At 44.4% G+C, this 13,568-nt stretch overlaps 1 protein-coding gene across 1 annotated transcript in view; it reads left to right on the top strand.

Annotated features, from left to right (window-relative positions):
- The window catches only part of LOC110530822 (receptor-type tyrosine-protein phosphatase mu-like), a 403,267-nt gene that overhangs the window by 373,177 nt on the left and 16,522 nt on the right, over window positions 1-13,568 (top strand). The gene's annotated exons all lie outside the window — the stretch shown is intronic.

Here is a 13,568-nt window from a genome sequence, read left to right on the forward strand (position 1 = left end):
CGGTACAGAGTCAATGTGGAGACTATATACAGGGTGTTACGGTACAGAGTCAACGTGGAGGCTATATACAGGGTGTTACGGTACAGAGTCAATGTGGAGGCTATATACAGGGTATTACGGTACAGAGTCAATGTGGAGACTATATACAGGGGGTACCGGTACAGAGTCAATGTGGAGGCTATATACAGGGTGTTACGGTACAGAGTCAATGTGGAGGCTATATACAGGGTATTACGGTACAGAGTCAATGTGGAGGCTATATACAGGGTATTACGGTACAGAGTCAATGTGGAGACTATATACAGGGTGTTACGGTACAGAGTCAATGTGGAGACTATATACAGGGTGTTACGGTACAGAGTCAACGTGGAGGCTATATACAGGGTGTTACGGTACAGAGTCAATGTGGAGGCTATATACAGGGTGTTACGGTACAGAGTCAACGTGGAGGCTATATACAGGGTGTTACGGTACAGAGTCAATGTGGAGGCTATATACAGGGGGTACCGGTACAGAGTTAATGTGGAGGCTATATACATGGTGTTACGGTACAGAGTCAATGTGGAGACTATATACAGGGGGTACCGGTACAGAGTTAATGTGGAGGCTATATACAGGGTATTACGGTACAGAGTCAATGTGGAGACTATATACAGGGTGTTACGGTACAGAGTCAACGTGGAGGCTATATACAGGGTGTTACGGTACAGAGTCAATGTGGAGGCTATATACAGGGTGTTACGGTACAGAGTCAATGTGGAGGCTATATACAGGGTGTTACGGTACAGAGTCAATGTGGAGACTATATACAGGGTGTTACGGTACAGAGTCAATGTGGAGACTATATACAGGGTGTTACGGTACAGAGTCAATGTGGAGGCTATATACAGGGGGTACCGGTACAGAGTCAATGTGGAGGCTATATACAGGGGGTACCGGTACAGAGTCAATGTGGAGGCTATATACAGGGTATTACGGTACAGAGTCAATGTGGAGGCTATATACAGGGGGTACCGGTACAGAGTCAATGTGGAGGCTATATACAGGGGGTACCGGTACAGAGTCAATGTGGAGGCTATATACAGGGTATTACGGTACAGAGTCAATGTGGAGGCTATATACAGGGGGTACCGGTACAGAGTCAATGTGGAGGCTATATACGAGGGGGACCGGTACAGAGTATATTTGGAGGCTATATACAGGGGGTACCGGTACAGAGTTAATGTGGAGGCTATATACATGGTGTTACGGTACAGAGTCAATGTGGAGACTATATACAGGGGGTACCGGTACAGAGTTAATGTGGAGGCTATATACATGGTGTTACGGTACAGAGTCAATGTGGAGACTATATACAGGGTGTTACGGTACAGAGTCAATGTGGAGGCTATATACAGGGTATTACGGTACAGAGTCAATGTGGAGGCTATATACAGGGTATTGCGGTACAGAGTCAATGTGGAGGCTATATACAGGGTGTAACGGTACAGAGTCAATGTGGAGGCTATATACAGGGTATTACGGTACAGAGTCAATGTGGAGGCTATATACAGGGTATTACGGTACAGAGTCAATGTGGAGGCTATATACAGGGGGTACCGGTACAGAGTCAATGTGGAGGCTATATACAGGGGGTACCGGTACAGAGTCAATGTGGAGGCTATATACAGGGGGGACCGGTACAGAGTCTATGTGGAGGCTATATACAGGGGGTACCGGTACAGAGTCAATGTGGAGGCTATATACAGGGTGTTACGGTACAGAGTCAATGTGGAGGCTATATACAGGGTATTACGGTACAGAGTCTATGTGGAGACTATATACAGGGTGTTACGGTACAGAGTCAATGTGGAGGCTATATACAGGGTATTACGGTACAGAGTCAATGTGGAGACTATATACAGGGTGTTACGGTACAGAGTCAATGTGGAGGCTATATACAGGGTGTTACGGTACAGAGTCAATGTGGAGGCTATATACAGGGTATTACGGTACAGAGTCAATGTGGAGACTATATACAGGGTGTTACGGTACAGAGTCAATGTGGAGGCTATATACAGGGTGTTACGGTACAGAGTCAATGTGGAGGCTATATACAGGGTGTTACGGTACAGAGTCAATGTGGAGGCTATATACAGGGGGTACTGGTACAGAGTCAATGTGGAGGCTATATACAGGGTATTACGGTACAGAGTCAACGTGGAGGCTATATACAGGGGGTACCGGTACAGAGTCAATGTGGAGGCTATATACAGGGTGTTACGGTACAGAGTCAATGTGGAGGCTATATACAGGGTATTACGGTACAGAGTCAATGTGGAGACTATATACAGGGTGTTACGGTACAGAGTCAACGTGGAGGCTATATACAGGGTGTTACGGTACAGAGTCAATGTGGAGGCTATATACAGGGTGTTACGGTACAGAGTCAATGTGGAGGCTATATACAGGGTGTTACGGTACAGAGTCAATGTGGAGGCTATATACAGGGTGTTACGGTACAGAGTCAATGTGGAGACTATATACAGGGTGTTACGGTACAGAGTCAATGTGGAGGCTATATACAGGGGGTACCGGTACAGAGTCAATGTGGAGGCTATATACAGGGGGTACCGGTACAGAGTCAATGTGGAGGCTATATACAGGGTATTACGGTACAGAGTCAATGTGGAGGCTATATACAGGGGGTACCGGTACAGAGTCAATGTGGAGGCTATATACAGGGGGTACCGGTACAGAGTCAATGTGGAGGCTATATACAGGGTATTACGGTACAGAGTCAATGTGGAGGCTATATACAGGGGGTACCGGTACAGAGTCAATGTGGAGGCTATATACGAGGGGGACCGGTACATAGTATATTTGGAGGCTATATACAGGGGGTACCGGTACAGAGTTAATGTGGAGGCTATATACATGGTGTTACGGTACAGAGTCAATGTGGAGACTATATACAGGGGGTACCGGTACAGAGTTAATGTGGAGGCTATATACATGGTGTTACGGTACAGAGTCAATGTGGAGACTATATACAGGGTGTTACGGTACAGAGTCAATGTGGAGGCTATATACAGGGTATTACGGTACAGAGTCAATGTGGAGGCTATATACAGGGTATTGCGGTACAGAGTCAATGTGGAGGCTATATACAGGGTGTAACGGTACAGAGTCAATGTGGAGGCTATATACAGGGTATTACGGTACAGAGTCAATGTGGAGGCTATATACAGGGTATTACGGTACAGAGTCAATGTGGAGGCTATATACAGGGGGTACCGGTACAGAGTCAATGTGGAGGCTATATACAGGGGGTACCGGTACAGAGTCAATGTGGAGGCTATATACAGGGGGGACCGGTACAGAGTCTATGTGGAGGCTATATACAGGGGGTACCGGTACAGAGTCAATGTGGAGGCTATATACAGGGTGTTACGGTACAGAGTCAATGTGGAGGCTATATACAGGGTATTACGGTACAGAGTCTATGTGGAGACTATATACAGGGTGTTACGGTACAGAGTCAATGTGGAGGCTATATACAGGGTATTACGGTACAGAGTCAATGTGGAGACTATATACAGGGTGTTACGGTACAGAGTCAATGTGGAGGCTATATACAGGGTGTTACGGTACAGAGTCAATGTGAAGGCTATATACAGGGTATTACGGTACAGAGTCAATGTGGAGACTATATACAGGGTGTTACGGTACAGAGTCAATGTGGAGGCTATATACAGGGTGTTACGGTACAGAGTCAATGTGGAGGCTATATACAGGGTGTTACGGTACAGAGTCAATGTGGAGGCTATATACAGGGTATTACGGTACAGAGTCAATGTGGAGGCTATATACAGGGGGTACCGGTACAGAGTCAATGTGGAGGCTATATACAGGGGGTACCGGTACAGAGTCAATGTGGAGGCTATATACAGGGGGGACCGGTACAGAGTCTATGTGGAGGCTATATACAGGGGGTACCGGTACAGAGTCAATGTGGAGGCTATATACAGGGTGTTACGGTACAGAGTCAATGTGGAGGCTATATACAGGGTATTACGGTACAGAGTCTATGTGGAGACTATATACAGGGTGTTACGGTACAGAGTCAATGTGGAGGCTATATACAGGGTATTACGGTACAGAGTCAATGTGGAGACTATATACAGGGTGTTACGGTACAGAGTCAATGTGGAGGCTATATACAGGGTGTTACGGTACAGAGTCAATGTGAAGGCTATATACAGGGTATTACGGTACAGAGTCAATGTGGAGACTATATACAGGGTGTTACGGTACAGAGTCAATGTGGAGGCTATATACAGGGTGTTACGGTACAGAGTCAATGTGGAGGCTATATACAGGGTGTTACGGTACAGAGTCAATGTGGAGGCTATATACAGGGGGTACCGGTACAGAGTCAATGTGCAGGGGCACCGGTTAGTTGAGGTAGTATGTACATGTAGGTAGTGACTATGCATAGATGACAACAGAGAGTGGCAGTGGTGTGGAGAGGAGAGGGGGAGGGGGAGGGGGGCAATGCTAATAATCTGGGTAGTCATTTGACTAGATGTACAGGAGTCTTATGGCTTGGGGGGGTAGAAGCTGTTTTAGAAGCCTCTTGGACCTAGACTTGGAGCTCCGCTTACCGCTTGCCTGTCTCCTTTCAGACAGACAGTAGTCTCCATACAGGGACGCTACATGCATATTTTCTATATTATTAGTACTATATATTTTGTACAATTCACAACAAGCATCATTCTCGTTTTGACCTCCAAGCAGTTTGTTGTTCATCAAATGATGAACCTGAACTGCATTGATGATCATTTGGCTTCAGAATATGTTTGTGTGGAGACAGTCAATATAGTTTACGAATTTCCATTTGGCTTCTAATGATTTTCTTTCTTTTGGCTTGTCAAAGTCAGATGTTGAAATGGCTGTCTTGGGACCTTTCTAATCTACTGCTAGTAGTTCATACGTATTGTTTCGGTGGGAACATTCCTGGCTAAAAATACCAGCAACTAAAGCAACCAACAATGCTGTCCTATATATTACTTAAAGAATTAGGAATGATCTGATATAATGCTATTGTCTGGCACCAAACAGCATGCGAAACTCTCCTGTCTTCTCCTCTTCTCCTCTTCTCCTCTTCCGTAACCCTGCCCAGTTGTATTCTTTCACACTGCTCCTCATCACTCCATCTCTCCCTCCCTCCCTCCATCTCTCCCTCCCTCCATCTCTCCCTCCCTCCACCTCTCCCTTCACTCCATCTCTCCCTTCACTCCATCTCTCCCTCCCTCCACCTCTCCCTTCACTCCATCTCTCCCTCCCTCCATCTCTCTCTCCCTCCCTCCATCTCTCCCTCCCTCCACCTCTCCCTTCACTCCATCTCTCCCTTCACTCCATCTCTCCCTCCCTCCACCTCTCGCTTCACTCCGTCTCTCTCTCCCTCCCTCCCTCCATCTCTCCCTCTCTCATCTCTCATTCCCTCCCTCCATCTCTCCCTCCCTCCACATCTCCCTTCACTCCATCTCTCCCTCCCTCCACCTCTCCCTTCACTCGCTTCCCTCCCTCCCTCCCTCCCTCCCTCCCTCCCTCCCTCCCTCCCTCCCTCCCTCCCTCCCTCCACATCTCCCTTCACTCCATCTCTCCCTCCCGCCACCTCTCGCTTCACTCCGTCTCTCTCTCCCTCCCTCCCTCCATCTCTCCCTCTCTCATCTCTCATTCCCTCCCTCCATCTCTCCCTCCCTCCACATCTCCCTTCACTCCATCTCTCCCTCCCTCCACATCTCCCTTCACTCCATCTCTCCCTCCCTCCACCTCTCGCTTCACTCCGTCTCTCTCTCCCTCCCTCCCTCCATCTCTCCCTCTTTCATCTCTCATTCCCTCCCTCCATCTCTCCCTCCCTCCACATCTCCCTTCACTCCATCTCTCCCTCCCTCCACCTCTCCCTTCACTCCAGCTCACCCTCCCTCCACCTCTCCCTTCACTCCATCTCTCGCTTCCCTCCCTCCCTCCCTCCCTCCCTCCCTCTCTCCCTCTCTCATCTCTCATTCCCTCCCTCCATCTCTCCCTCCCTCCACCTCTCGCTTCACTCCGTCTCTCTCTCCCTCCCTCCCTCCATCTCTCCCTCTCTCATCTCTCATTCCCTCCCTCCATCTCTCTCTCCCTCCATCTCTCCATCCCTCCACCTCTCCCTTCACTCCATCTCTCCCTCCCTCCATCTTTCCATCCCTCCCTCCATCTCTCCATGTAGCTGTGATGATAAGCTGACAAGCCTCTTAACATCAATATTCAGAATTAGCTGAAAATTCTGCTGTCACATGTACATTTTAATCCCAATCTTCCTGCATTATAAGACAATAGCCTTAAATTTGCTTACAAATTCTACTCCAATCTATCCCTTTGTGATAGCCTAAAAATATATTTTAGGATCTTTTGAATAATATGGATCTCTGGATAGGACTCATACCACTTCACTAAACTGGGTTCTCAGAATTAGCTCTGTTCTCCCTGCATTACAAGACAATAGCCTTAGATTTTGCATAGAGGTTCTACTTCACTCTTTTCCCTGCTTGACTACTCAAATCAAATCAAATGTATTTATGAAGCCCTTCGTACATCAGCTGATATCTCAAACCCTTTATAACTCTAGAACCCTTCATAACTCTAGAACCCTTCATAACTCTAGAACCCTTCATAACTCTAGAACCCTTTATAATTCTAGAACCATTTATAACTCTAGAGCCCTTCTCAACTCTAGAACTCTTCATAATTCTAAATCAAATCAAATCCAATTTATTTATATAGCCCTTCGTACATCAGCTGATATCTCAAAGTGCTGTACAGAAACCCAGCCTAAAACCTCAAACAGCAAGCAATGCAGGTGTAGAAGCACGGTAGCTAGGAAAAACTCCCTAGAAAGGCAGGAACCTAGGAAGAAACCTAGAGAGGAACCAGGCTCTGAGGGGTGGCCTGTCCTCTTCTGGCTGTGCCGGGTGGAGATTACAACAGAACATGGCCAAGATGTTCAAACGTTCTGCAACTCTACAGTAGAGGAAAGAGGCTCTATTCCTCAACTAGAGAGGGATTATAATCTGGCGGTGATCAGACCGTAACTAGCACTTCTGTTATTCACGCCGACCTGGTGTATCTATTGGTATAACTAATGCTACTCCCACTGTAGCGGACAGCCAATCTTCACTCTAAAGATGAGATCATCAGGATGTACAGGATGTAGAGAATGTAGCATTTCCTGTAGAGTATAACGATATGATTACTGCTTGTGCTGATCACTCTGTTGAAGCTTCAGTTGATTATCTAGCTTCTGTATTAATGGAAACCTTGTTGACTGGAATGGGGTGTGTGTGTGCGTGTGTGTGTGTGTGTGTGTGTGTGTGTGTGAGAGAGACAGAGTGTGTGTGTGTGTATATGTGTGGAACATGTGGCACCAGAATATGCTGTTTATGTGTGTTTGCCAGGACCTCATCAATTCAGTGTAATTAAAGGTCCACTCTGTGATCTGGCATTAATGATCAATCTGCGGTCTGTCATTAAGGATTTAGGTTCATAAGGGATTACGTTGAGGTGGAGGAATGCTTGAATTTATTAAGTCCCCTTAGGGTTCACTGAGACGGGAAAAATATGATGTATTAGGTCTACTTTTACCCCTGAGACGATAAGACAATATTATTTAGGTGGGGGGAATAGTATATGCATTGATTGAAGCTCAATGTTCAATTAAAATGTCCCTACCACCATATCTAAGCCAATATGACATTTCGTAAATCAACTTGGTCCCACAGTTGACAGTGCATGTCAGAGCAAAAACCAAGCCACGAGATTGAAGGAATTGTCCGTAGAGCTCAGAGTCAGAATTGTGTCGAGGCACAGATATCTTGGCGAAGGGTACCAAAACATTTCTGCAGTATTGAAGGTTTTTAAATGATATCACTGAAGCCCTTGACAAAAAAAAAACAGCACTGTGTCTTACTTTTTATTTATCTCTCTAAGGCTTTTGATACAGTTGATCATGCTATAGTAAGGCAGAGATTGTCGAGTGGAGCGCTTTCGGAGCATGCAGTTGCACGGTTTGCTAACTATCTGTCTGATAGAGCTCAGTGCACTCAATTTGATGGGCTTATGGTGTGCCCCAAGGCTCTGTACTTGGTCCTCTCTTATTCACTATTTATATAAATTATTTAGACAAAAATGTCCAAAATGCACAACTTCATTTTTATGCCGATGATACTGTTATTTACTGTTGTGCCTCGTCGCTTTCCAGAACTTGCAAACTGCTTTTTATACTGTTCAACATACCTTGTGTCAATTGAAGCTTATCCTCAATACTGACAAAACTAAACTAATGGTGTTTTTTCTAAAGCAAGAAATAGACCTCTGAACCTTTCACCTATTACTACCTGTCAGGGCAAGGAGATTGAGGTTGTAACCTCATGTAAATATCTTGGAATTTTAATTGATGAAGGCCTCTCTTTTAAAATTCATATTCAACAACTTACAAAAAAATTGAAGCTGAAATTGGGATTTTATTTTAGGAATAAGGCCTGTTTTTCTTTTGAAGCCAGAAGGAGGCTAGTATCAGCTACATTTATGCCTTTACTAGACTATGGGGATATTTTATATATGAATGCTTCCGCTCAGTGTTTGAGATCAATTGACACCCTTTACCATGGCACTTTGTATACCAGGGTTGGCTGGCCTTCTCTAGTAACTTGTCCCGATTGGTATTTTTAAATCACTGATGAATGATCTTGAGACTGATTCCCCTGACCTGTCAATGTTTTTATTTTGCTGTTTTTGATTTTGTTTTACTCTTGTGAATTCTATGGTTTTTACTAGTTTACTTGTAGTTTTTCATGTTGTCTGTCTGTAATTTTTGTAATGACTTGGTGCTGCCTATCTTGGCCAGGACACTATTGAAAAAGAGATTTTAAATCTCAATGAGCCCTTCATGGTTAAATAAAAAAGTAATGAAATAAGGTCCCCAAGAACACAGTGGCTCCATCATTCTTAAATGGAAGAAGTTTGGAACCATGAAGACTCTTCCTAGAGCTGGCCGCCCGGCCAAACTGAGCAATCGGAGGAGAAGAGCCTTGGTCAGGGAGCTGACCAAGAACCTGATGGTAAATCTGACAGAGCTCCAGAGTTCCTCTATTGAGTTGGGAGAACCTTCCAGAAGGACAACCTTCTCTGCAGCACTCCACCTATGAAGCCTTTATGGTAGAGTGGCCAGACAGATCTACAGTAAAAACCACCCTTATCAGCCTGCTGTTATAGTGTAACTACAGTAAAAACCGCCATTATCAGCCCGCTGTTATAGTGGAACTACAGTAAAAACAGCCCTAATCAACCTGGATGTTATAGTGGAACTACAGTAAAAACAGCCCTCATCAGCCTGGATGTTGTAGTGGAACTACAGTAAAAACCGCCCTTATCAGCCCGCTGTTATAGTGGAACTACAGTAAAAACAGCCCTAATCAACCTGGATGTTATAGTGGAACTACAGTAAAAACAGCCCTCATCAGCCTGGATGTTGTAGTGGTACTACAGTAAAAACCGCCCTCATCAGCCTGGATGTTATAGTGGAACTACAGTAAAAACCGCCCTTATCAGCCCGCTGTTATAGTGGAACTACAGTAAAAACCGCCCTTATCAGCCTGCTGTTATAGTGGAACTACAGTAAAAACCACCCTTATCAGCCCGCTGTTATAGTGGAACTACAGTAAAAACCGCCCTTATCAGCCTGCTGTTATAGTGGAACTACAGTAAAAACCACCCTTATCAACCTGGATGTTATAGTGGAACTACAGTAAAAACCGCCCTTATCAGCCTGCTGTTATAGTGGAACTACAGTAAAAACCACCCTAATCAACCTGGATGTTATAGTGGAACTACAGTAAAAACCGCCCTTATCAGCCTGCTGTTATAGTGGAACTACAGTAAAAAACACCCTTATCAGCCTGGATGTTATAGTGGAACTACAGTAAAAACAGCCCTTATCTGCCTGCTGTTATATTGTAACTACAGTAAAAACCACCCTAATCAACCTGGATGTTATAGTGGAACTACAGTAAAAACAGCCCTTATCTGCCTGCTGTTATAGTGTAACTACAGTAAAAACCACCCTAATCAACCTGGATGTTATAGTGGAACTACAGTAAAAACAGCCCTTATCAGCCTGGAGGTTATAGCAGAACTACAGTAAAAACAGCCCTTATCAGCCTGGATGTTATAGTGGAACTACAGTAAAACCACCCTTACCAGCCTGCTGTTATAGTGGAACTACAGTAAAACCACCCTTATCAGCCTGGATGTTATAGTGGAACTACAGTAAAAACAGCCCTTATCAGCCTGGATGTTGTAGCGATATGGTTTGATAGTGGCAGCTAAATGGAGCCTCTGGATTCAGACCTTTGTCAAGCACTTCATCTCCCATCGTTCAGCAGACAAAGAGCTTTGGAAATAAACACTTTTCAAGGTTGTTTCGATTGTACGCCGGTAAAGAACTGGAAGTTAAAGACACACACACACACACACACACACACACACACACACACACACACACACACACACACACACACACACACACACACACACACACACACACACACACACTGAGCTGCACTGTAGCCTACAGGTGGAGAATGCCATTGTGTGGGTAGTGAATGCACAACGATTCAATGGAGTCTTCATAAGCTAGTAGAGTGGGTAGACAGACAGACAGACAGACAGATACAGTAGATACGATAGAGAGAGATACAGTAGATACGATAGAGAGAGATACAGTAGAGCGAGATACAGTAGATACGTAGAGAGAGATACAGTAGATACGTAGAGAGAGATACAGTAGATATGTAGAGAGATACAGTAGATATGTAGAGAGATACAGTAGATATGTAGAGAGATACAGTAGATATGTAGAGAGAGATACAGTAGATATGTAGAGAGAGATACAGTAGATATGTAGAGAGAGATACAGTAGATACGATAGAGAGAGATACAGTAGAGCGAGATACAGTAGATACGTAGAGAGAGATACAGTAGATATGTAGAGAGATACAGTAGATATGTAGAGAGATACAGTAGATATGTAGAGAGAGATACAGTAGATATGTAGAGAGAGATACAGTAGATATGTAGAGAGAGATACAGTAGAGCGAGATACAGTAGATACGTAGAGAGAGATACAGTAGATACGTAGAGAGAGATACAGTAGATATGTAGAGAGAGATACTGTAGAGCGAGATACAGTAGATACGTAGAGAGATATACAGTAGATACATAGAGAGAGATACAGTAGATACGATAGAGAGAGATACAGTAGATACGATAGAGAGAGATACAGTAGATACGATAGAGAGAGATACAGTAGATATGTAGATAGAGATACAGTAGATATGTAGAGAGAGATACAGTAGAGCGAGATACAGTAGATACGTAGAGAGAGATACAGTAGATACGTAGAGAGAGATACAGTAGATATGTAGAGAGATACAGTAGATATGTAGAGAGATACAGTAGATACGATAGAGAGAGATACAGTAGATACGATAGAGAGAGATACAGTAGATATGTAGCGAGAGATACAGTAGATTTGTAGAGAGAGATACAGTAGAGCGAGATACAGTAGATACGTAGAGAGAGATACAGTAGATACGTAGAGAGAGATACAGTAGATATGTAGAGAGAGATACAGTAGATACGATAGAGAGAGATACAGTAGAGAGAGATACATTCCCTCCCCCATATGACCCCCTAGGCACAACTATGACAACATAACCAACAAAAACTGGTCACAACTCCTGCAGCTCTGTCGCACGCTGGGTATGTACATAGTCAACGGTAGGCTTCGAGGGGACTCCTATGGTAGGTACACATATAGCTCATCTCTTGACAGTAGTACTGTAGACTACTTTATCACTGACCTCAACCCAGAGTCTCTCAGAGCGTTCACAGTCAGCCCACTGACACCCCTATCAGACCACAGCAAAATCACAGTCTACTACATGGAATATGCGTCAACAGTAACCTTCGGAAAATCCCCTGCTTTATCATTGACAACAGACTCGTACATTACCTCAATGAAAAGAATGTACTGAGCAAATGTCAAATTGGCTTTTTACCAAATTACCGTACAACAGACCATGTATTCACCCTGCACACCCTAAATGACAACCAAACAAACCAAAACAAAGGCAAAGTCTTCTCATGCTTTGTTGATTTCAAAAAAGCCTTAGACTCAATTTGGCATGTGGGTCTGCTATACAAACTGATGGAAAGTGGTGTTGGGGGTAAAACATACGACATTATAAAATCCATGTACACAAACAACAAGTGTGCGGTTAAAATTGGCAAAAAACACACACATTTCTTCACACAGGGTTGTGGGGTGAGACTGGGATGCAGCTTAAGCCCCACCCTCTTCAACATATATATCAACGAATTGGCGCGGGCACTAGAAAAGTCTGCAGAATCCGGCCTCACCCTACTAGAATCCGAAGTCACATGTCTGCTGTTTGCTGATGATCTGGTGCTTCTGTCACCAACCAAGGAGGGCCTACAGCAGCACCTAGATCGTATGCACAGATTCTGTCAGACCTGGGCCCTGACAGTAAATCTCAGTAAGACCAAAATAATGGTGTTCCAAAAAAGGTCCAGTCACCAGGACCACAAATACAAATTCCATCTAGACACTGTTGCCCTAGAGCACACAAAAAACTATACATACCCTGGCCTAAACATCAGCGCCACAGGTAACTTCCACAAAGCTGTGAACGATCTGAGAGACAAGGCAAGAAGGGCATTCTATGCCATCAAAAGGAACATACATTTCAACATACCAATTAGGATTTGGCTAAAAATTCTTGAATCAGTCATAGAGCCCATTGCCCTTTATGGTTATGGGGTCTGGGATCCGCTCACCAACCAAGAATTCACAAAATGGGACAAACACCAAATTGAGACTCTGCACGCAGAATTGTTCAAAAATATTCTCTGTGTACAACGTAGAACACCAAATAATGCATGCAGAGCAGAATTAGGCCGATACCCACTAATTATCAAAATCCAGAAAAGAGCCGTTAAATTCTACAACCACCTAAAAGGAAGCGATTCCCAAACCTTCCATAACAAAGCCATCACCTACAGAGAGATGAACCTGGAGAAGAGTCCCCTAAGCAAGCTGGTCCTGGGGCTCTGTTCACAAACACAAACACACCCTACAGAGCCCCAGGACAACAGCACAATTAGACCCAATCAAATCATGAGAAAACAAAAAGATAATTACTTGACACATTGGAAAGAATTAACAAAAAAACAGAGCAAACTAGAATGCTATTTGGCCCTAAACAGAGAGTACACATTGGCAGAATACCTGACCACTGTGATTGACCCAAATTTAAGGAAAGCTTTGACTATGTACCGAGTCAGTGAGCATAGCCTTGCTATTGAGAAAGGCCGTCGTAGGCAGACATGGCTCTCAAGAGAAGACAGGCTATGTGCTCACTGCCCACAAAATGAGGTGGAAACTGAGCTGCACTTCCTAACCTCCT

The sequence above is a fragment of the Oncorhynchus mykiss genome, chromosome 8 (genome assembly GCF_013265735.2).
Source record: "Oncorhynchus mykiss isolate Arlee chromosome 8, USDA_OmykA_1.1, whole genome shotgun sequence".
Taxonomy (NCBI): domain Eukaryota; kingdom Metazoa; phylum Chordata; class Actinopteri; order Salmoniformes; family Salmonidae; genus Oncorhynchus; species Oncorhynchus mykiss.